This window comes from Pinus tabuliformis, chromosome 2_1 (genome assembly GCF_031772625.1).
Source record: "Pinus tabuliformis cultivar Carrire ecotype Pingquan chromosome 2_1, CPIR1, whole genome shotgun sequence".
NCBI lineage: Eukaryota > Viridiplantae > Streptophyta > Pinopsida > Pinales > Pinaceae > Pinus > Pinus tabuliformis.
Window position 1 is genome coordinate 265,892,482 of NC_142299.1, and position 27,013 is coordinate 265,919,494.

Consider the following 27,013-nt stretch of genomic DNA (forward strand, 5'->3'; position numbering starts at 1 on the left):
CTTACCATAACAAAGTTCATGTGGAGCTTGAGTGTTGTTTACCCGAACATTTGCTTGGTTGAGAATAGTGACGACAGCGAATGCAGCTTCACCCTAGAAAGTTGCAGGAGTTCCACATTCATCTAGCATAGCACGAGCCATTTGTTAAATAGTTCTATTCATCCTTTCTATCACTCCATTTTGTTGAGGAGTCCTTGTGGTGGAGAACTGCCTTTTTATTCCATGTTGTTCACAGAAGTCAAAGAATTCGTTTGAGGTAAATTCCCCTCCTCGATTATATATGAGGCATTTGATTTTACGATCTGATTCATTTTCAACCAAAGCTTTGAAGGCTTTGAACTTTTCAAATGCTTCATATTTATGCTTTAGAAGACCTATCCACGAGGTAACTTTTTTCTTCATGGACCACATAAATCAGTATGAACAAGTTCAAGAGGCTTACTAGCTGACACTTCCTTTTCGATGAATTGAGATCTGGTTTTCTTACCGAATTGACATGATTTTCATATAGTATTTTCAGGAATGTTGATATTTGGAAGATCACGAATAGCTTGGAATCTGCATGCTTTTCTTATTTGAGAAAAGCTTACATGTCCTAATCTTCTGTGCCATAGCCAGTTTTCATTATTTTTGCTTAGATATCACTGTTGTTGTCTTCCCTTGAGTATGTATAGGTTGTTTGGAGTTCTTGTCCCTTTGATCATAGTTTCTCCTGTATCAAGCTCACGAACAACACATCCATTTGATCGAAACACTACTTCATTTCCTTGATCACACATTTGACTCACACTCAACAGATTATGCTTTAAGCCATCAACATACATAACATTCCCAACTTTAAATTTTTCTTTCAAGAAAACAGAGCCTTTACCTTTTGTGATAGCAGGATTGTCATTTCCAAATGAGACACTCTTTTCCTTTTCTAAGGCATTATATGAGTGTAGTTTTTCTCTGTCACATGTCATGTGTTTTGAGCATCCATTGTCGATGTACTACTGGTTTTCTTGTCCTTCTACATACAAGGCTATACCACATCTTTCTGTTTGTAGTTCTTTGATTTTCCATATTTTGGGATTTAATGGAGTTTTCTCCTTTTGAGCTATTTGCTGAAATTTACTCCTGCATTCAGATTATTCATGGCCAAAATTGTTACAGATTGAACATTCTATTTCATTTTCAATAAGAGAAAAGTTATCATAGGAACTTTTCTTGATCCCTGTCACATTCCTTTGATTCCGTGCTTCTCTAGTCATGATAGTTTTGTAAGCAACACATTGAGCAGCTTTGTGCCCAAAATTATGACATGAGAAACATTGACCATTAAAGAAGTTCCTGCGATTATCAAATCTACAGACTTGTTGATTGTAGTTGAAGTTCCTCCTACTGACCTGTTGATTGTGGTTTCTATTGATATTCATTGAATTAGATTGAGTACAATTTACTTGAGGTTCATTGTGGCTTTTGCCCATCCTTGAAGTAAATTGAGCCTGATTTACCTAGTGATCTACTTTATGCCTTTGCTGATGATTGTTGAACTGTTCATTGCTCTTTGCTGCATCAAGATAGCTTTTAGTGGAGGTTGATGACTTCTGTGATTGAGATGTTTCTTCAATATATCCAAGACCTGTCTTTATCAGAGGAGAGCACTGCACTTTGATATTTTCATTTAAGGTTTTTGATCCTTTAGCAAATCTAAGATTGAGAGCTTTTGTTTTCTCAAGGTCCTTTCTTAGACCCACAATTTCAAATTCTAGCTTTTCATTGTGTTTTTCTCTTTCAGCAAGTTGGTATGTCAAGGTATCTATAATCATATTCCTTTCTTCTAAACAAATTTTGAGTTTAGAGATTTCTTCATCAAGGTCATCTTCATCTAAAGCATCCAAAAAATCACCATCTTCATAAGCCATCAAAAGTCTATAGTCATTACTATTTTCATCTTCATCACTATTTGATAAACCATCGCTATCTTCATGAGTATAGTAGCTCTTTTTACTTACACTTTGTTTTCTATTCCATTTTGCAATTTCCTTTCCTTTAACATATTTATCTTTATGAGGACATTTGGAATCATAATGATTGACTCTACCACAGGCAAAACATTTGAAAGGTAGTTTACCTCCAAATCTACCTGAACCCGGTTGAAGATTCTTGACAAAGTTCGCTTCCTCTTCTTCTTCTAAAATATGTTCTTATTCATTGAGTTCTTCTTTTCTTTTTGTTGAAGCTTTAAATGAACATTCTGTCATATCTGATGGACCTCTTCTCATCTCAAAGGAAGTTAATATTATGTGAAGCTATGTCATAGTAATAGTCTGTAGATCCTACTTTTCCTCTATAGCAGATACTTTTGATTCAAATTTAGTAGATAAGAATCTTAAAAAAATTTCAACTAAGGTAACTTCCTTTATTTCTTCACCCCGATTCTTCATGCAGTTAACAATCTCATCTATACATAAGAAGTAACTAGCTACACTTTCATCATTGTGCAAATTGAATTCTGAGAGTTTTCAGTTTAGCATGTTTTACTTGAGAATCTCCTTCATAGCTTAGAACGATTTTGTCCCATATTTCTTTGGCTGATTTGAGCTGCATAACTTTGACAAACTCCGATTGTGACAGACTTCCCAAAAATGTATTGATAGCCTTGGCATTGGTTTCATATTGGTTTTTACCTGATGCATTTGTAGGAATTTTTGATGGAAATGTATATCCTCCTTCCACGATTTCCCAGACATCTGTTCCAAGAGATTGAAGATAGGTTGTGGTTCTTACCTTCCAATAAACAAAGTTACTCCCATCAAAGATTATCGGTTTGATGGATCCCCAGCTTACTTGATTACTCACAATGATGGATCTTCCTTCAAGTGATCAAACTTCTTCTGAAGGACCTGCTCTGATACCAATTGTTGGAAATAATACTAAGAGGGGGGGTGAATTAGTATTGTCAAACTAATAATTTTTCATTTCCATAATCATATTCATATACACTACTTCAGATAAGGGAAATCGCGTGTACATGCCACTGTGTTTAGAGCAACCAGCATATATCTAGCAAACTTAAGATTTAGTTAATTCATCATATATTGATCTTTAAACAATGCATTAGAACCATATAACCAGTAACCAAGTGCAGTAAAAACATAATAGATCATCACACATAAAAACACACATGAACACCAAGATAAGGTGGAAACCCAATGTGGGTGAAAACCACCTGCTGCAATCGTCTGTCTTCTTTTAATAATAAGATAATTCTATTTACAACTTTTGTACCAGTGCAGTATTATACCAGTACGCAATCTTCTACATGTAGAAAGCTACAACCTTCACTCGTTCTCCAACTTCTACTGGAAGGGAGCTACAACCCCCTAGCTCTTGTACTAGCTGATATGTTTACTAGTACGTAGGTGCCGACCTATAGAAGGCTACAACCTTCTCTTTTCTTCCAGGGACCACGTTTCATAAATTTTCAGAATGGATCAATCAACAACATTGTTCAATCACCAAATATATCTGCATCAACCAATCTCCTTTTGAACCAACCATAACCGAATCAATCAATCACTTCATCACTCTGATCATTCAAAATGTTGTCACCAGAATACAATAACCACAGCAATAACCCAGAACATTGCAACAACAAATAGAAGCAACTAAAACATGTTTTATAATGTATACGCTACTTCCATGTGTTGAAGCTGCGTGTATACACGCTTTCCTCAAAGCGAACCAGCGTACAGATCTGCAAATCAACTTTATGATTTATATGTTGTTTTGATATGCAGAACCAATGTGTATACGCTCCTTTTCTGAAGTGAACCTACATACAGATCTGTAAAAGATGATTTAAACATAACAACTATTCCAGACTTCAATCATACCCAGATCATCATTTTTATAGACTACAACATGCGCTAGTTATTCAGATACATGATCAAACCACATAAAGATAATTCACTTCAAGCCTTAAGATCCTGATACATCATTAGATCTTATCCTTCATCAAGCGCTAAGGTTCTTCGTCAGTTCAGATCTAGCACAACACCATAAGCCCATAACCTGCATATTAGATCTCACTCTATATCAGATATTCAATACTTGCACACATTGGCCTAACGATCTTCTCCTCCTTTTATAGTCTTAGGCCTTTCTCAATACCATGGTCCAAAACCACGTAGGACCAATACCTTGGACCAAATACCTGGGGTCAATGCCTCAGACCCGACACCTTGGACCAATATCATGGATCAAAATACCATGGACCAAATACTTCAGACCAAACATCTAATATTCCAAGGTATATGCGCTTTTCCTTTTGTGAAAGTGTGTGTGTACGTATATGTGGCTTGTATACAATGAACCTGCATGTATACGCGGCTTGGTCAATGTTGAACCTGCATATACCTCTCTTTCTTCATTTTGTGTAGTTTGAGCTATAACTCTGTTCTTGTTAACCTACAGTACTGTGATCTGTCATTTGAGTGAGTTGCTTTCTGAACTGATTCCTTGAAGCTGACCTACACATCTCTTCTGTTGATTCATCTAGTTACCATATACAAGAGAATTGTTCTACTACAAGTGGGTTGCGATCAAGTACTATACATACAACATATTGCCAATAGTTAGGATCCATGACACTGGCTGGTCACCACCTCCTCGCGGCATCACATGGGCCCACCGAGTGATTCGGGTCTATCGTGGTCTGGGCCACCCTACTGACATGTCCTGTAACTGAAGTATGGGTACCCTACCCACTCTAGCATGAGCAGTATCAGAATCGAACCATACCCGAACTGCTTCGTCACGCCTCTCTAGCATTTGGTCAGCTCCCTCTTCATGTTCGGAGACACAACCTCTGCCTAATCAAACATGGTAGGATTGAGGCAATATAAAGCCAACCGCAGTTGTGTTTTAGTTTCCTCATGTTGAGCTTGAGAACCAACTACTCTCATGATCGTGAACAAAAACATACGCAATGACAGATCGTTAATTTTTGGAATCTATAACTTATCACTAGTCGATTATTTTCGTGCCCCTGGGCATGCTCATGCAATCAACATGTCTAAGGACTCTCTGATAATGCGCACACTGCCCATGTGGGGTCTCTTCCCTCATTGTGATAAACCATTAATAAAATATATATTTGTGGACTTAAACTCAACCTCCTGCCCTCGGGTGATGAATTTACCCTCTGTTGGGTTCCATGATCGAATTAAGAATTATAGGAGGTCTAATTGCGCTCTTAATAGTGGCATTACGAAGAATTTGAGCAGTCCGCAATTCTAGAGGACCTGAAAGCATTGAGGATTAGTTGCCACTCTCTCGTCATCTACATCATGTGTTCATTCTTGCCACGAAAATGCCATTTTGCACCTTGCACATACAAACATTCTCTTATTAGAAATTGTTTGATCCATTTTTATATGCCATAATGGTGTAAAAATATTTTTTTGTGTTTTCCGCACTCGTCGCAGTTGTTTCTAAAATAGCTGCGACGGTCTGATTAGAACAGTTCGTAATTTCTCGGATCGACACAGGGGTACATCACTCTCCTGTGACGATGCCGATCTTGGCCCATTGGAAATTCGCAGTCGTTACAACCCCAAGGGGAGAATCTTCAACAACTGAGGCGAATTTTTGAAACAAAAATTCTTCCTGAACTCAGCCAAAACATTGAAATTATAGTTAAAATGCACTCAAAACACAAAGGAAAAGGCAGAATACTTACTTGGAGAAAGTTTGGAACGAGATGAATCACCACAGCTCTGGAAATCGACACCCAATTTCACAAGGTACATGTTGTTTGGAGTTTTACCACAGTTAAAAATAAAACAAAGTGAATTATGTTTTTACCATATGCCTTGTTATAGGCCTTTTTTTGAAATTTAGGGCTTTAACTATAGTTTTTTGGTTTTTTACTATATTTTTTAGGGTTTTGGCTATGGTTTTTAGGGTTTTTGACTTAGGTTTTCGAACATTAATCATGTATCCTTGTGGAATGGGTCTTATGCTTGGGTTTCTCTGTGCAGGAATAGGTGTGTCGGATGCGGGTACTAGTCAATACATCCCTGGTAAATACCACAAAAATTTCTTAGGAGTCCTCTTTAAACTCTTTTTTGACTCGTAAAAGATGAAAAGATTGCCGAGTGTTTTTCCCTTTATGACTCGTTAGAGAGAATAAAAATGGAGGTCTACTTTCAGATCTTTTCCGACCGTTTAAAAAGGAAAACATGGTCGAGATCTTGTTGTTTCGAGCTCGTTCTTGGTTACGAAATTTTGTGTCTCGAGTAAGTTTTCTACTTTTCTAGACTGGAAACACTATTTACAAAAAGTACTCCTTGACCGAAATGGTCAAGCGGTTTTGTTGAGTATCGTTTTCTACCTTTTCAGGCTTGAGGGACACAAACATACAAAATGGGCCCACCTAGAGTTCTCTTTTCCGTGTCTTTTTCAAACTCTCTAAACATGAAAAAGACTCCGAGTTTTACCTATTTTGGACTCGTTAAAACCTGACGACATTATACTCGTCACCATGATGAGACCCGAGCTTCTCCTCCCTAGGCTTGTTAAAATTTCACTGGGTTGGATTTGTCCGAAGGATGAACTTATATCACAAGCATATGTTATCCCCTTCAAGATTGTTTTTCAAAAATAATTGGGGTACTTTCCAGCAATGGTGGGGGAAAGTTTGGAAATATTCCATTGGTTACCTATGGCAACTAGTCACTCCATTGACACTTTTGCCTCTCGCCAGGTTTGGGATATCCTCACATCATCATTGGCCTTTCGAAGTTTGGGTTTGTCATTTTGCCTCATTCCATTTCACCTTTGTCGTCTCCGCCAGACCTTCGATCCCTTGGTACCAAAATGCTGCCACATTCTGGAGTTGTGTCGCCGATATGTTTAAGAGTTTAATCCTTCTGCAGTTTGCACCCTTACACCCTCCTCTGATTCTCTGTTTCATTCGTCTTCATCTTATTCCTTGTCTCATGTCATTTGATGTGGGAAACATTATGGCCATCCTGCGACGTGTCGCTTCCTGTCGACATCAACTCATTATCCAGGAAGTTGATTTAGAGATTCCTTTTGGGTACCTTGGAGCTTGCATGCCTCAATGGCAAGTTCTTCGCACTCGACGACAAGCTTGCATTATTGGTCTTCTATTGGGTGATTCCACAAGTGTTCGACTCCAGATCATTCTTCACACTTTGTGGATTGTACTGATGGTACCTTGAGACCCATTGAAATTACTGGTGGTCTCTCTCGTGCTTGTTAATGGTTTACATCATTGGTCGATAATCAAGGGATTTTCTAGTATGCTCGACTTCAGCACATCTATTCACATATTAGAAATTGTACTATGAACGGTTGGATTCCAAGACCCCGAACTAACATTACATAAGTTCTGGTTGCGTGGATTGGTTCGTGATTGCATAAATTACTCTTTGATTGGATGGCTGTGACCATACCTCTATTTTTATATGGTCTTATCAACTGGATGGCTGCATCCATACCACAGACCAATTCTATATGTCTTTTGGATGGCTGCACCCATGCCTAGACTACATGTACTTCTTTCACTGTCAGAGATATCAGTTGTACTTGCGCCTATAGGTTCTCAGTGATGGTGTTTTGGTTCGGTTATGGTTTCATAAAGCATTTCACCCCTCCCACTCTCTCGGCCTTCATGCTTTAGGGGGCATCTGTTACACAGTAATTTGTCACTGACGTTGTATCCCCTAATCTCGAATAAAGTTTGTCCCTGACTGACATATTCTATGTGTCATACCTCAAACAAATGTTCCCACATCTTCCCAATCATTTAAATAAGATTAAAAACTGCTCTTTAATCCTAAACATTGACCCTTTTTACCCATGTTTCAAGATCATCGCAAGTAAACCTCATTCTGCCTACGATGATTTGTTGTAATGAACTAGAATGTCGCGACGTTGTTGCGGGGGTACATCTGTTCTCTGCAATGGTAAGATTTTAGGGCTCATCACAAGTCCTCGATAACTTTCTTGCCACGATAACTCTAAATACACTCTTGCCCCGCGACGTCGTCTCTGAGTCCCAGTGTTTGACTAGTGACAATATAGATATGGTGAATTAGTTCAAACAGAAAGCTTCTAGGTGGTTCTGGAACTAGTTGTTGGGTTAAGGAAGTTCACCTTTCATCCTTTGGGATGGTGGTTCCACCATTTGAGAAACCTCCCTTGAGGATAAGATCCTTCTCCCTCATTTATGGAGGCTCCTCCTATTATAAAAGCATTCCCCATTGCTATGATCAGCGAGTTTTTGGTTGGGAGCAAATTAGCTAGTTTTGGTGTGAGATTGATAGTTTGTAGTGTGAATTATTGACAATCTAGCAATTGGTTGTGGATTGCCTTAGCCTTGTACTAGTTCTTTTGATTGAGAGAGAGAGTTATCAACCTCTTGGGAGACCCTTTTGAGAGTGAATGCTTGAAGAAACATACTAGCTGGACCCTTCGAGGAAGCTTGTGACATCAAGGCTTGGTTGTAAGCTTTGCTTTTATTCATTTTAATACAATCAATGGTGATTTCCTATGTCATGTGTAAAATATACTTGATAGCTTATGGTTCCTTGACTCTGTAAGTGAATAGATCATTGTTGTGCTCTGTTATGTGTTATGTTGTTCTCTTGTGTTGTTTCAGGTGAATCGCTCATTGAGGAAAAGGAAACGATAGTTGAAGTGGTACAACGAAAGCTCCATCAAACACCGGTTTGAGGTAGGCTCTTTCAACAATGACTGTTTAAGGAAATTAGCTATTGTTTTGTCTTGTTGTGACTAGACCCACTCTAGGGCTAGAGGGGTTGCCTCTGTCCGTAGAGGGAACATTACCTACATCACACAACCAAATATAGCAATATATATATATATATATATATATATATATATATATATATATATATATATATATATATATATATATATATATATATATATATATATATATATATATGTTAATGGAGGGGTGGGCCACGACCCCCGGCCCCTCCCCCACATCCCATGGAACAATAATGAACACGGGGTGGGCAACCATGACCCCACCACCCCACACCTGGGCACCGTAACAAACATTGCAGGGGAACGAAGCCAACCCACATTAATAAACAAACCAATGGCCCATTACCAAAAATTTTGGAGATGGAGCATGGAGGTATGGTGGGTGGGCTGCCCAAGGCGGGCCTGACCCAACCAAACATTTATTTTAAAAAAAGATTTGTTTATAATGTAAAAAAGGGAGGATGTGGGTTTTGACCACCCAACCTCCTCCTTATTAATCGGATCCCCAACCAACTGCCCTACAACAATTTCCTTGAAGAATTTGTCATCAATTTTATACTTAAAGGCAATTTGGTAGTGCACCCAGGTAGAGGAGGCAATGCACACAGTTCGAGGCATAATTTTGCAGGAGGGCCGAATTTTCACTTTGTCAAAATTTGACAAATTTTATATGGTTTCAGCAGTTCTCAATGCCACGAACGCAAAGCCATTGCCCATTTCTCCATCATAGTTCTGCATTTTTCAATATGCAGGTGGAACCATGACTACCACAGAAATAGGGAGCGAAACAATGATCTTGGAAATTTTCCCAAGGAGGGAATTTTTCTCCATGTAGGAATATGGTCAAGTTTATAGTCATTTTTCATGGTTTTCCATAGGGATCACAATGGCGAGGTCAAATTCAAATTTTTAGTTGCAGATCTCCAGTCCACCCATGGAGCAGAATCTTTGAGGAATTTAGGGGGAATCTAAAAGATTCCTCGAGCCCCAGATTCTCAATTTCTCAGAATCCAGAAATTTGACAGTCGATTTTGCACTATTCCACGCCACAAATCTGATGGTGCGTTCAGATTTCTCATTTTCTCATTTCATTTTCTAACCACTTTTCTAAGTGCTAGTGCAGGTGTCAACATTCATGTGCAAGCAGCCATTTCCATGCCATTGATGTCGTGAGATCGATGGTTTGAACAAATTCAACAATTTGACATCTGCTTCTTCAAATGGCTCTTGGTTGTGACATATATGTTGTGTTCATGTGCTTCTTCTTTATGCATTGTGCTGCACAAATCCTTGTTGATGTTGATGAGGGATCTTGTTTCTTACTTTGCTTCATGATTCCTGCTTGATGTGACGCAGAATCATCTATGCGATGTACTTGTTCTCATGATTCATCACGTTGTGTTTTGAGATCCCTTTGTTTTATGAAGATGGGATAATCATGTTGTCATCATGCATGTTTGCATTGAGATCCCTTTTATGCCATGTTGGTGGGATGCTCATCATGCATGAGTTTGTGTCATACTGATAGGAGTTTTTTGACTGAGAGTTCCTATAGTGGAACATCTCTTGGAGCTACTCCTATGTGAGAGAATTTTCCTTGTATGATAATGACATCACATCTATGTACATCGTCACTATTGGCAAAACTTAATGCAGCGGCCTACACCAGCTTGACACCGGGACTCGAAGACATAGTCACTCCTGGATGAACTCTGTTATCAATGGCTTATATTTTTATGTTGCTGATGATTGTCTTGTTCTTCTTCTTTACAACATGAAAATGTATTCATTTATGTTCTTTTGAAAATGCAATTTAACACATCACGAAATTAAAAGGTCTTGGAAGGGTCCTTTGTCACACTTGAACCTGGATCAGCAGGGCTAGCTTCCAAGTCCAAAGTTGGTATGTGGTTACCTCTTTGGTTTCCTTTCTATTTTCGCTTTAAATGGAACATGCAACAAAAGTGCTTCAAGAGACATAGAAAGCTTCCTAGAGACAACCTCTGGGTTGATTCTAGACCAGTTCCTAGGATATCTTAAAGAGAGGAGTGTATGGACAATTATCTGTGAGGTGGTTTCTGCAACACTCCAATTGTCACATAATTAAAAGCGATAATAAAAGGGGCTTGGTTTGATCGGCCTTCCTGAAGTTACACTAAAGACCAAGATATGAACCCATTTGTTTATGGGGTAAATCAAGCCATCCCCAAGGAGAAATGCCTTGTTTTGGTGGCTGACACACAACAATCATGTAGCTTAATATTGGAGTTCTAGTAAAGGTGAAGAGGAAGAGAGAAAGGGGGAGATTCGATGCATAGCGATATAATAGAACCCTAAGCTCAAATGCCCCGACAGAGGTATGGAAGATTGAAGAGGTGGAATGGTAGAAACAATGGAGAGCAAATGAAGGTTTTTAGGCCATATGCCTCATGGGAACATTAGTATCAAAAAGCTCAAGAAAGTATAGGCATATTACAGGTACTTAAGTAAATCGGTAACTAGCATAGGTATTGTTGCTACTTGGAAACAGGTATACAACCGTGAATAAGAGGAGAAATTGACAGCTTGACTACACTATTTCAAAGGGAGAAAAACATACAAGAAGTGATAAGCATAAGAGGAAATCTACTGCGCATTGATCTTCTTGGAATCACCGGAATAGTTTCATTGATACTTGAAGGGTCATAATAACCATTCCATTACATTCAACATGCGTATCATTCAAGTCCCTCATGAACAAGCAAGTAGAACCAAAAGTGGAATCATTGAATTCAGACCCTCAGGTGTAGAATTATGGAACCTCTATTAAGTATTTCTCCCCCTTATTTATACAGGGAAGGGGGGTTTTGAATCCACAATTACAAAATATCTCAGCTCAGGGCTAGCTATCAGAATGTCAAGCTTCCTAGGCCTATGATAGCTCTATTGCGCCAAAATGATTTATAAGGATTTGACTCCTTTCTTGGAAATACATAAAAACTATAGAATAAACAAAAAATGTAGAAAATAGAAACAAGGGAATCTGAATGATGATGGAGGAAGTGTCCCTCTATTGTTCCTGTGAAGGCCTCTGATCAAGCCATGTCTCTTCCATGATGTGCCTTTCTTGCTACTCAGCTGGTTCCCGTCACTTTCATCTTAATTGCCTGACTTCCCCACTCTCTATAGCTGATAGCGATCAACTATGTTTGCGTGTCACTGAGCATAAACATAGTTAGTCCAGGAAGTGCTTCGTTTTGTATCTAAGTGGAGCTCCATGTCGAGCCATTAAATCTTCCTGAGCACCCCATATTGATTTTACCACTACACCATACATCATTCAATGCTTCAGTTGCCAACCCATCCACATTCAAAGCCTTGTACGTTACTATCGGGACTTTATGGTAGCGAGAATTTTACTCTGAAAGGCACTGCAGAATGACAGGTTTCGGTGCTCCTTGGACCCTATTGTTTTAGCCCCTATCTACATTTCTTCTCATACGACCGAGGGCTATGATCAGGGCTTAGCCCAATATCAGAGGCTTCTCATTGGTGGGTTGCAATCAGGGAATTTTAACTTGGAGTTGTGACATTTCAACTTCATCAAACGTTGATAGCGCTTTAGTTCTTAGTTTTTGGTTCTTCAGTTCTTTATGTGACCATGGGCTAGATCCCTTATCACAGCCCCTTTTATCAGTGGATCACAATCAAGGCTTCAACTTTAATGTCACAACATGCCTCAACAAGAAAATTTCGATTTGTGATCTCCAATGTGACATCATCCTCTGCCACATGTCACCTTATGAGTGGTGACACGTGTCACCCAAATAGACCTTGGATATGCCCTCTTTGGACCCTTAAAGATTCCAGATATGTGTGCCACGTGTCCCTCCGTACCACCACATCATGCTAACGCCAGTTTCCATGTGTCTTTATCATGACCAATCTTGTGCTTCCACGCATCCTGTTGGAGGAGAGATAAAAGGCCCACCTGCCCTTGGTTTTTCATTGATTTCCTTTGTAAATATTTTTTTGGTCCTCCCAATGCTTTACCACTAATCGTACCACAAATTGCGATATCGCAACTTTTTGGAGTTGTGACCATGCCGATGCGCCAATTCACTGATCGCTGATGTGCCTAGACCTTGAAGTTTCTCAAAACCATAATGTATAACCTTTCGGGTCCATCACAATTGCAAGTCAGAAGGGAGTTTAATGGAGGATGGAGGAGTTATCGCAATTAGTGAAGAGGACCTTATCACAATCAGAGGGTGGAGAAAGGACTTAGATGTGACAATCGGCAGGGAAATTATGATAAGTGATATTGGCAGAGTTCACGATATCACAATCGACAAGGGTAGACATAGCTTTATTGCGGTGAGGGGGAAACTTTGCGATATGTGAAATCACAATCGGAAAAGGATAAGGGAGATGAGTGGAGATGTATGAAAAAGGTAAATCTTCCGATAGCGATTTGCAATGGGCTCCCGGACCTCCAATATGCTCTTCTCCTTCATTTCAAAGGAAATAGAACCCCCATATTTAGCAGGTCGTATCTTTTGATTCTGGGGCCCATTTGAGGGTTTCCAAATATCGTTGGATATCTTATTATGAGCACTATCCGATGGTGTGGGTCTGATTTATCTTAGAGAGATTTCATGGCTTGAAATATGGCTTCAAACTTCAATTCTCTTTGGCCCTTTGGACTACTAAAAACTCATAATGCAGTGAGTGACACATTGGCTCCAACTGGGTACAGTGTTGTTTTGGCAAGGTGCTGAGAACATGCATACAAATATCCTTCACCATTGGGCATGGAGTCAAAAATATAATGAATCAATACAACCAAAAAATCTCCATGTGGCTTTATTTGTTGGGGGTACTTTCCTCATCAAACTAAAATGCAGAAAAATAAATTCTATCAACCAGAAAGTAAATGCTCAGCTAGTGAGCTTATTTATATACATTCCTACTTATGCACAGGGCTCAATTCACCTAAGTGAGTTCAACCCTCCAATGGAGCTAGGCCAACATTTGGGTGTTGGACCCAGTGCCCCCATCTGCTAAAAAATAAAAAATAAAATAAGCATGCACCATGAAAAGTCTTCAAACAATGAACCTGATGCATACTCTAGAAAACAACCTCTATTGTTTACCTAAGAATGTGGTCATGTAATCAACTACAGGGTCATAGAACTGACAAGTAAAGTTTGCAGTTGTCTTATTTTCATGAACAGTCTGCTGACCAATATCTTCTTGGTCAAGGCAGCCACAAACATTGTTCAGCTCTTCGGCCTTAGATTTTTTAGGAAAAGCTTGTTGCTGATATTTTGCTACCCATTTATCAAAGGGAAAACCCTCTTTGGAATCTACAATAGAATCTTTAGTTTCTTAGCTATAATAGTCATAGACTAGACGGTCTATAAAGAATTCCTGGTAGGAATATTTCTACAACAAGCAACCACAAACCCTACTTGGTCCTTCAATTTCGAGCTCTTCTTGTAAAATTTGTTACCAGAAATCTGCTCCCTACTTGCTAGTAAACAAATCCCTTTGAACTTCCACTGCCATGTCATCCTCCTCTGAATAATATGGATCATAAATCAGAGGAGTTACTTGATCTTGTTCTATAGGTAAAGGATGTGCATTGTAAACTGGAGCGTCTTTGTTGAACTCCTCGTGGACGTCCACTTCTTGTGCATCTTCCCATGACTAGGAGCATTGTGGCTCTACATCACTTGACTCTCCATCATAGTGATATACATCGTGGGAAGGAGAAACATCAAATTTGGCAGAATAAGACCTCAGAGGGTTTATTTGCAGCTTGATGATGTTTCCTTCATCTATTTCTTGCTCATTTGGTGATGCTTCTTAATGCGAGTAGATGTTTTCTTGGAGTGAAGCTCCACAAACATCTTCAGTAGGTTCATAAACCTCGGGAATGTCTTGATCATTAAAATGTGCGAAAAAATCTTCAAATAGAGCATTTAGTGGATATAGTATTTTGCAATAGTGATTGAATGCTATATGAAAACATTTTAAGGAAGATATGTTGCCTCAAGGTATTTTTTTGTACCAAATTCTACCGTCTACATCTAAAGAATACATGAAAATTTTCATTTCTACATCTTCAAGAAAAATACCATGTTGTTCCATGCATTCATGAAATTCTTTGAGGTGTTATTCAGGCCTTCTGTCTGTGCTTCCACTGAATCTAGGCAAATAGGTATACCATTCATGAGATGAAGGGACATGATTGGGACAACCATCAATAGAAGATAAATCTACCGGGGAATATTTGTTGGCTAGGAATGCAGAAATGGCCATCTCAAAAACCTCCCTAAATGAGTGATTGCAGGTTCAAAGGTAGGGAATTTTTTCAGCTTCTTTAGCATCAAAGCGAGTATGAGGGAGATTAAAAGCTAGGATTATTAAATAGAGATATGGACATTGGATTCACCAAGATGTTTACCATAAAATTGAAATAGTGGAGTCGCCAAGGTGAGAGATATTTAACCCACACTTGCCTTGCTCACTTAACAAAGGGAATGTAAAAAGTTTTCGTACCCAGGGAAAAATATTCTAATCCATTCCCCAGCAATGGCACCAGAAAAATGTTGTCGCTTTAAATGGCACTTGCAGCATGAGTGCTTCTAGAGACATAACAAGACTCCTAAAGACAACCTCTGGGTTGATTGTAGACCGGTGCCTAGAACATCTTAAAGAGAGGAGTGCATGGAATATTATATATGAGGGGGTTTCTACAACACTCTAATTGTAACTTAATTAAAAGAGATAATAAAAGGGGCTTGGTTCGATCGGCCATCATGAAGGTAGACTGAAGACCAATATATGGACCCAAATGTTCATGGGGTAAATCAGGCCAGCCCCAAAGAGAAATGCCTTGTTCTATTGGCCAATACATAATAATCACATAGCTTAATATTGCAGTTGTAGTAAAGGTGAAGAGGAAGAGAGAAAGTGGGATATTCGATTCATAGGGATGTAATAAAATCTTAAGCTCCAATGTCCCGACAGAGGTATGGAAGATTGAAGAGGTGGAATGGTAGAAACAGTGGAGTGAAAATGAAGGTTTTCAGGCCATATACCTCATGGGCACAATAGTATACAAAATCTCAAGAAAATATGGGCATATTACAAGTACTTAAGTAAATATGTAACTAGCACAGGTACTGTTACTACTTGGTAACAAATATATAATCATGAATAAGGGGAGAAACTGATAGCTTGACTACATTATTTCAAAGGGAGAAAAACATACATGAAGTGATAAACATAAGAGGAAACATATTGCGCATTGATCTTCTTGGAATCACTAGAATAGTTTAATTAATACTTGAAGGTTCCCAATAACCAGTCCATTACATTCAGCATGTGTATCGTTCAAGTCCCTCATGAACAAGCAAGTAGAGCCAAAAGTGGAATCGTAGAATTTAAACCCTCAAGTGCAGAATTATGGAACCTATATTAAGTATTTCTCTCCCTTATTTATAGAGATAAGGGGAGCCTTTATTAAGTATTTCTCCCCCTCATTTATAGAGATTAGGGTGGCTTTTAATCCACATTTACAAAATATCTCAGTGTTGGGCCAGTTGTGAGATTGACAAGATGCCTAGGCCTGCGATAGCTCAGCTGCCCCAAAATGATTTCTAAGGACTTGATTCCTTTCTTGGAAATACATAAAAGCTATAGAATAAACATGAATTATAGAAAATATAAAAAAGGGAATAATGATGGAGGAAGTGTCCCCTTATTGTTCCTGTCAAGGCCTCTGATCAAGCCATGTCTCTTCCATGATGTGCCTTTCTTACTGCTCGGCCATTCACATCACTTTCAACTTAATTTCCCAACTTCCGCACTTTCTGTAGCTGATAGTGATCAAATGCGTTTGTGTCTCACTAAGCATAAACATAGTTAGTCTAGGCAGTGCTTCGTTTCATATCTGAATGGAGCTCCATGCCAAGCCATTAAATCTTCCTGAGCCCCTCATACTGATTTTACCATTGCATCATACCTCGTTCAATGCTTCGGCTGCCAACCCATCTTCCTTCAAGGCCTAGTACCATACTATCGGAGCTTTATAGCAACAAAATTTTACTTTGAAAGGCACAGTAGAACGGCGGGTTCTGATGCTACTTGGCCCATTTTGGTTTAGCTCATGCCTACATTTCTTCTCATACAACTGGGGCTATCACCAGGTTGTTAGCCCAATATCAGAGGCTTCTCATCGATGACTTGCACTCGGGGACTTTTAACTTAGAGTTGCAACATTTCAACTTCGTCGATTTTTAATCATTGATAGCCCTTTAGTGCTTAACCCTTAGTTCTTTAGTTATTTATGTGTCTATGGGCCAACACCCCTATCAGAGCCCCTTTTATCAACGGATTGCAATCAGGCCTTCAACTTTAATGCAAATGTGCCTCAATCAGGAAATGTCGATTTGCGATCTCTGATGTGACGTCATCCTTGCCATGTGTCACCTTATGAGTGGCGATACGTGTCATCCGGATATGCGCTCTTTGGACCCTTGAAAATTCTAGATTTGTGTGCCACGTGTCCCTCTGTACTGCCATGTCATGCTGACGTCAACTGCCATGTGTCTTTATTAGGACCAATCATGTGTTGTCATGCGTCTTGTTGGAGGAGAGAGAAAAGGGTCGCCTTCCCTTGGTTTTTCGTTGATTTCCTTTGTAAATCTTTTTTCGGCCCTCCCAACGCTTTACCACTAATCGTATTACAAATCACGATATCAATTTTTTTTAGAGATGTAACCCTGCCAGTGCGCCAATGTTCCTGGACCTTGAAGTTTCTCAAAACCATAATGCATAACCTTTTGGGTCCATCGCAATCGCAAGTCGGAAGGGAGTTCAGCGAAGGAGGGAGGAGTTATTGCAATCGGCAAAGAGGACATTATCGCAGTCGGCGGGTGTAGAAGGGACTTAGATGTGACAATCGACAAGAAAATTGTGCTATGTGATATTGACAAAGTTCGCGATATCGCAATCGCTAAAGGGAGACAGATCTTTATTGTGGTGAGAGGGAAACTTTGTGATATGTGATATCGCAATCGCTGAAGGGAGACATATCTTTATTGTGGTGAGAGGGAAACTTTGTGATATGTGATATCGCAATCGCCAAAGGATAAAGGAGATCAGCAAAGATGTATGACAAAGGGAAATGGGGCGATAACAATTTTCAATGGGTTGCCGGACCTTTGATATGTTCTTCTCCTTCATTTCAAAGGCAACAGAATCCCCATCTTTAACATGTCATATCTTTTGATTTCAAGGCCCATTTGAGGAGTTCCACATAGCATTGGAAAGCTTATTTTGAAAATTATCCGATGGAGTGGGTCTGATTTAGCTTAGAGAGATTTTGTGGCTTGAAATATAGCTTAAAAATTTACTTCTCTTTGGAACTTTGGACTACTGAAAACTCATAATGCAGTGATTGACAACACTTTCTCAGCCTTGGGAAACTAAGGAGTGCTAACAAGTACCATATCTAATTCAAGTACTTGGGTTCAAAGTAACCTTTTCCCTATTGGGATTAAACTTGGAAGGGAAATGTAAATGATCCCTCATGTGATATTGATGTAATAATAATAAAATACCCCTAATATAGATAACATAAAAAAATTGTTTCCCTAAGTAGAAATTGAATGTTACTTGGGTAAATTTAAAGACATGTTACAAGTGTCTTCATTTCCTAGTGGAGGGTGATGGAGTTAACACATTCCTTTCATTGTTCCCTTCTGTGACTAGGGTTAGGGACCAAACCAACAAATTCAATTTGGAATTCACAGTCTAAATAAGCTTAACGGTCATTAATGGTCAAAGCTTCTAATTGTTCAATTTTCAGTTGAATTTTAGGTGGGGTGGTAGAGTGGAAAATGGTTGCAGTAGATTGGGCTTGAGCATGGGTTCAAGATCTGCCCAAAGATCGAGGACCCCCAGACCCACAATGAGATATTATCCTCTGCCTTGTCATGGCGTCCAAGTAAAGGCAAGAACTAGATCTAGGGGGTGGTGAGGAACCATAAGCTAAGAAGAGTTTAGCTAGAATAGGGTCATGTGGAGAGTGGGAATCAACACCCAAGATAATCATGAGGAATGGTTGTGAAACACGGGGGGGGAATTGGTAGTCAAAAGGAACCAAATAAAACCAAATTACATTAGGAAAACTAATCTCCATAGGGTGACACTGCTTACGAGATACTAAAATCCACTATGTATAAGAAACCAAATGAGAATAATTACATGTGTTGGACAAATAAGAGTTTATAGAGTTACCAGCGACCCTCCTAAGTTTGTTTGTTAGAAGTTGTGGCCCTCCACACCATTAGGTAGCTCTCTTTCCCTATGTGTCCTCCCCTAAGACCATACTAGTGCTATAGGTTCCTTTCCTTGCCCAAGAATGAAAACTATAGAGGTCCAAGCTAGGAGAGACATAGGCCTTCCATCACCAATTTACAGAAGAACCAAACATTGTATGGGAAACATCTCGCTTGCAGCTTGAAATGGACGTGTGTGTAGTAAAAATATGTGGGTTGATAGTGGCTCATGTAAGAAAGTGTTGAGGATGCGGATAATTCCATCTTAATGTGCTTGGAGATGGAAGCTTGTAGCATGTGTGAGTCCCTCTTTAATGTCAAGAGACGCGGTGGGGAGGTGAGCTTCTTTCCGTTTCGAAACTCTTCTACCCTTCTCTCCTTCTATTGGCTCATTTTTTCATGCCCCCGTTGAGGTTGGTGTATGTTGAGCCACAAACTTGCATCTTTCCTATACACCTTTCTAGACTTTTTCCATTTACCTGGACCTCCTAAGTTGTCAACATCATTGCATATTGAGTTTAAAAGAGCACATAAAGTGGTTTTCTAACTATGTCTTGTGTCTGCTGTTTGAATTAGATTTTTGCTCATAAGCTGCTTAATCTTGTCATTTTCCGCAGCCAGTTCAAATTTCCGTAGCCTTTTTGTTAAAGTTTATATTGCAGGTGTCTTCAGGAAAATTGAGCCACATGGGCAAGTTGGAAATGACATGGACATGGACCGAGTCCTATTGGCTCAGTCGAATTCATCAAAGGAGGCCATAGTCAACGGTGGTCAAGCGGTGGTCAACAGAAGAGTCCTACGGTGACAGAACTCCGTTTTTCACCACGTGAAGACTTGCGTGGCCGTTCCTAGATCTCTGGGGACATATCAACACCTGTGGACTGCTCCATAAGGCGAATCCAACAGCCACCCTCAATAGATTTAATCACCACGGCAACCATGATGCTAGATCCCTGGACGTCGTTGTTCACATGTCCTTTGTCAGCGCAGTTCTTAGGAAATCAGTTATGTAAACGTTTGCTATAAATAATGTGTTTCCCTACACATAGTAGTTAGTTTGGGTAATGTAATTTCGTTGTTAAGAAAGCCATTGTTCCATGACATTGTTTTGTTGTTATGACTGTGTTTTGAATACATGAGAAGACTCTATTTATAAGCACAATTCGTGGTTGACAGTTGTTGCCCGAGGTTGTGCAGAGGGCCCCTGTACACACCGAGGTTTTGTTTCATACTGTTGTACATTTTCACGTTGTGTTTCTTTACGTTCATTATGCCATAATTATTCACTTGTATATATTTCATTTCTTATGGTATTAACGTGTTATTTCTGTCCATAATTTTATATGCTTTATATTGTTGTTAATTGATCAGTGTGTATGTTCCAGATTACAATATGCAGCCCGAGCATTTGCACATAGTTTTACAATGACTAATGACATGGAATCAATCTTGTCTTTCTACTGATTTATTTTTCTTAGTTTTTAATTCCAGCACATTTTTGTTTATTTCATTGGTTTATTAGTTAGATTAGATATTAAATTATTCATGTCATTATCAGTTACCTCCGAAAGCCATAGTGAGACTAATGGTGAGGGATTGAAGTATGAGTGTGTAATTTGATATTAGTTTATTTTTCTGCAAGTTAGTTATTGAATTGCTCATGTCATTATCAGTTACCTCCGAAAGCCATAGTGAGACTAATGGTGATGGATTAAAGTATGAGTGTGTAATTTGATATTAGTTTATTTTTCTGCAAGTTATTTATTGAATTGCTCATGTTATTATCAGTTACCTCCGAAAGCCATCGCGAGACTAATGGTGAGGGATTGAAGTATGAGTGTGTAATTTGATATTAGTTTTATTTTCTGCAAAATAGATATCAGATTGCTCAAGTTTTTTATGATTACCTCCGAAAGCCATAGCGAGAATGTGTGAGGGGTCAGAATATGAGTTGATGTAATTTGATTTTAGCTTTACTTTGCTTGCAATTTTTGGATTTCTTTGAGTACAGTTTCTTTTGTATTTACACAACAAAAAAGATAATGGTTTCATGATCAATAGTTCACTGTTTGTTTAACTAGAATAGTGGCACATTTTCATTCTCTTTTAGGAATTAATTTCATCATTGCATGTTTTGAAACCTTTTTGAAAAGTTTTAAGGTTTGGAAATAATTTTAAAGGACATCATTGCCTTGAACATTTAGATCCATACTTTCCTTTTAGAATTTCCATCTCACATTAGGAAATCAACGAAGATAAACTCAAAAACAAAATAAAAACCAAAAACGACAAAAACTAAGAAATAGGTTATCTTGCACATATAATGCGCCGCACTTCAATAGTTTACGACTCCCGAATTGACAATTAATATAGCAATTTAGGACACTCTAAATTGACCAAACAGTGTGTGTGACTATATATATATATATATATATATATATATATATATAAGTAATCAATATAGATCCATCTTAACTCTAGATTTATCATGCACTTAAAGAGATCAAATCATTTAAAGTACAAACATTTCTTTATGTTTTACGCTCTAAAATAATGTAAAACATGATAAAACTGAAATTAAAATTTCTACACTACTACATATACATACACATATACATATTTAATCTCTCTTATCACAAAATAAATCCAAAATCAAATTTTCCAAACTAATATTTATACATATCCCATCATTCAAATTTTAATCACAACGCACATTACCTTTGCCAATTAAAAATTTAAATCACGATACACATTAATTTAAAACACGCGTGACCTTTGGTCAATTAAGATATCAATATATGAGGAGAAAATTTACTTAACTATATATTTAAAAAAAAAATAGTCACCGAAAATATTTTTGCACCTATTGACTCGCTCTCAAAAAGAAATGCCCACAGAAATATTTTTTACACATGGTATCCGAAGATTTACAAATCTATCCGATAGAACTTTTTTTCACCTTACGTTGCTTCTAATTTGTTGTAAATTTAAAAAATGTTTTATAAAATTTTATACTAATTGCAATTTTTATTAAACAAAAAATTAAAATTAAATTTTAACCATTTTGAATTTGGTACTTGGTTTCGATAGGTTACGATGGGACAAATTTTATGTCATCTGAAACTTTTTGAGGGAAAAAATAATTCAAAATATAAAAATAGTATAAGATAATTCATCACTTCGCATGGTCCTGTTCAACTGGACACCCTAACTCTTTTGGAATCTAAGCCGAACGAAACTCCATTCCCACTATGCCGATCTCACTACGTGCACTTATTCCCACGCAGCAAAAAAATTATTTAGGAAAGACGGAACATGCGAAGAGAAAAGGTGAAGAGAGAATTCTATGAGTAATTCTAAAACAACGGAAAGAGTCACGAACAAAAATAGTTGAAGATTTCTACAACATGACTCTCTCCACCATGCACAAAGAAGAGAATGCACAAGAGTTGTTGTGGACAATTAATTGTTAAGAGCTTGACATGTTCACTAAGGCATGAAGTGCTCACCGTGGATAACAAAAGTATGGAGAATTTATGGTTAGCAATGACATCTATAGCATTATGGAGGATATTGGGTTCTTTCACCACTCTCAGAAGATTGTCTTACCTTTGTTAAGCACGAGGAATATGGGAGGAATTCCCTCTAGGTGAGGGTAAATCTCAAGACACCTCAAGGGGTTGGAGGGTGGAGATGTTGTTCTCTAGAGTCCCTTGACAACTTGGCGTAGAGGTTTAGCCCTTGGAATCTTAGTAGAGGAAATTATGGAGTCTCCTTTGCATATTTAATTAGATTTGGCAGTGAGTTCTCAATTCCCTTCACTAGGTGGAACAAATGCGTTGCATGTTTCCAGGGTATAGGTGTATCCTTTTGACTCCCTCGACTATGTGTGGCTATTTTATAGCTAGAGAGTGGAGGCAATAGGCCTCTAGATTCCCTGTCCATTGGTTGATTACTGAAAATCTAGTGGGTGGAGGTGAAAGGACCTCTAGAGTCTATGTGTTCAGTTGGTAGTTAGTGTTTATTCCCTTGAGCAAGGCCCCCTTAGTCCTTGGAATTTGGCTCGGAGTGGCAATTGCAAGTATCTTGGAAGCAACTTGTCTATGGTTCGGTGGAGAATTGCAGTCCTGAACTAACTTTCCCATCTTCATTACAAATCCATGATAAGTTGGTCTGGTGCATAATCTTCTATGAATTCCATGTTAAAGTGTGAATGAATGATGTGCGAGATGTTTGCATGACAAATCTTGGTTCATTTGTGTAAATATGTCGAATTTCTAGTTATAATCCTTATGAAGATGTGTTGATGAGCATTAATTTTTTAATGGGATTAATTTCCTTATACTAGCATTTGGTTGCATATATTTATTTAACTATGTGTTGTAGCGGCTACAACCACCCTCCAAAATTTTTCCTTAGCCCATTTTGGAGCCTCCCTACCAACCTTTCACTGCGTCTTGTCTTGCTTCATCAAGTACACAAATTTTAGTGTTTTTCATGCACAAAGATAGCGTGTTGATCACAGCTTGATGCATTTCCCTCACAGGCCATTCAACCGGGCTTGATCCAACTATAGGCTGAGAAGCTTCGCTAAGAAAATTGCGCATTTCTGGAGTGCAACCATGTTTCTCTCCAGAAATTGCACGATTCTCTTTGGCAGCCTGTTGGGCTCCAGAATTGCGCAATTCTTCCAGCTAACACTCCCAGCAGGAATTGCGCAAATTTCCCCAGCAGGGCTGCTCAGCCCAGAATTTGCGCAAATCTAGGCAGTAGTGAGCTGCTCTGCCCAGAAATTGTAGAAACCTCCTCGGCAATCAACCCAACTCCCAACGATAAATACACATTTTTCTCGAGAAGTAGAGCAGTTTCATGCATGAGCAGTCCGGTTGACCAGTTGCACCTGGGACCAAGGAAACTTGACTTGCATGCATGCATGACTTTCTTTTTTCCGAAACAACAAAAGGAAACATGCAAAAGGCATCCCATGATTCAGGGAGCTATTTTTAGTAGTCGGGGGTTACATGCAAAGTTGTTTTAGAAACTTCCCTCCAAGTGTCACTTTTTCGTAGATTTGTGGCATGCACGTCATGAGCCCAAATTTATTTATTCGATGCATCAGAGCTCATTATTTCACATCGATCTTGGAGCTCTGACATCCCACAGCACATCCAGGACTCTTCGAGACATCGGCTCAACTATTCACGAGTAAGTGGCCTCAACTTGTATTTTTTAGTAATTCTGTCACTTTTTGTGTATTCACTTCTATGAGTGTTGTTTTCTTGATTTCTTTGAATTATTGTTGTCATTTACATGTATACTAGCTTGTCCTAAATTTATTTTAGTTTTCATTGCTATCTCACTATTGTCGCATGCATGAAACCGTTTTGCACGAATGTTCACCAAACTGGCGAATCGCTTCACCCACATGCATGTTGATTTATTTGTCGAATATTTCATTCATGTTTTGCATGCACTGTCAATCACTTCTTCTTTCACTTAGTGTCGCCATGCATTCACTGTCCTATTTTCTTTCAGTTGCCCGTCAGCGAGTCAGGCCAACCTTGGCCCGTACTCTGCCTTCACTGAGATTGCATTGCACAATCAGAGGAGGAAAGGCTCTACCTTCCTTTTCAAAAATGCGCATTTCTGCCCAGCACTACCCTCCAGGTTTGTTTTGCACATTTCTGAGGGGTAGTGACTGTTGGCCTAGAAAATTGCACAATGTAGTCCCTGAGCCTGATGTCACTCCCACCTGGAATTGCACATTATGAAATCCTAGCAGCCAACAACCAGTCTGGATTGCGCATTGTGCAGATCCAGAAGCCAGTCCTACCTCCTAGACAACCCACACTACCATTTGTGTAGTTCTGGTAGCCAGTCACCCAGCCTCCGAAAAGAAACTGCGTAATCTTGCCCATCAATTTCCCAGGTATGTGTTATATCATTCCCGAATTTTCTTTGATTTTCGCTAAAAAAAAAATTCCATGCATGTTGCTTGTCTCCAGATATTGCAGGTGTTCATCTGTCTCAATGGCTTCCAAGAGAATAGGTTCAAAGGACACTGATGGAAATGCAGTTGGAGCAATAGTTGAGAAAGTGTCCTCTATTCTGCCGATCTATGAAGATACAAAGTTGTATATAGACAAGGACATCAAACTGAAGTGGCAAGAGGTCAATGAAACATTTGCAGGCACGTTTGGGGAACACCTTGAAGACTGTCAAGTGTAAGTGAACATTCACAAGTCCGACTTCTACCAGATTGCATGAAGATATCCTGTGTTCCCATGCACGGACATGATACACTGGATCGTCTCTCACACTGATCCTAAGATGATGACCTTGAGTAGTGTTAGTGGGACGAAGCCTGCTTTTGGGAACACGATTATGATGAGATGTATTAGATGTCAGAGCCTGTGATTGTCATGGAGACTCCGTTCAGCTTACTCAACAACAATGCTAACTCCAGAGACATTGTGAAGAACTGGGTAAAGGAGCCAGCTCAATTCAGGTTGACACCCAACCAGATTTACAAGACAAAGATGCTAAGGAAGGCATACCAATACTTGATCACATTTTCTTGTTGACTGTATGGCCAAGCAAGCACGGAAACCTTGCCACAGATTTGGGTGGTTGCATTGGACCAATTGGATAGAGAAGGAAAACCATGTAACTGGTACGACATAGTCGCTCATCAGCTAAAGGAACAAGTAAAAAAGGCTCGACCGTCACCCAAAGGTATGCATGAAGAGATTTACATGTCCACCTACATCCTAGATGTAGTCTGTGCCCGACAAGAGTTCCTGGGATTCGAGTGGGCATGGTCGCTAGCGGAGACTATTTTGAACAGATATTTACAGAACTTGTTGTCTAAATGCAGCTTCAAACAAGTAATCACATGGTTGCCGGATCATTTTTTCACTCCTGTGTACAAGCTGATATTCGAAGAGGATCCACCCAACATGTCAAAGGAAGCAATGGAGGCATTGATAGGCATTGCAGATTGGTATGCCTCACCATCCGACACTTTCATCTAAATGTTCAGTGCGGAGAAGCCTCTGCATGTTGTGCCAAATTTTGCCTTGGATGTACTTGTCATGCAAGAAGTAGCATATTACATCTCGCTAGGATTGATGACTAGACTGCATCGAAATAAGAAGGCACCTTGGCCCGCTCTTCCATTGTGTATTGGGTTATATGAGATCTAGAGTATCAAGCAAGCGGATGGAAAAGCAGAACTAATGAAGAAGTACCCATTCGACCTCCGAAGCTACAATCTGTATGATCTAAAATGAGGGTTTTGATAACTTTTTATGCTTACAATAACCTCCCACTCCAAAGCTTAACAAATATATGATCTAGCTTATGTTGATAATTGTGAAATTAATTACTTCAAACAGGTGTATGTCTTTGTTTATTTTTAATTGTTTAATTGCTTTAAGTCCATTTGTTTCTACTGATATGAAAGACACATAACCACCATATAATGCAACAAATAAACATCAACACATAATAGAAGAATTAATCTAGGAGTTCACCCAAATATCGTGGGCTACATCTCCTTGAACTTTTGTCATCTTGACTTGGCTCTTTGGGATTATGGAAAATTTTCTTTTACAAGTTCCACACTTAAATCCAATGGTTACTGAACTGAACCAATGGGCTTAGAAATCCATCTATATCCCTGTCATGGTTGTCATCACCCTGCAAACAAATGTAAGGTCCCTTAGACTTGATTCCTTTAATTGGACATTGAGCTACCCTACGCTTCTTGATGGCCCTAACTCCTTCAGAATTACTCAATTGTCACTGAAACCTCTTCTATTGTTTCCAGTATATATCAGACATCAACAATAGATTAATCATTTGCT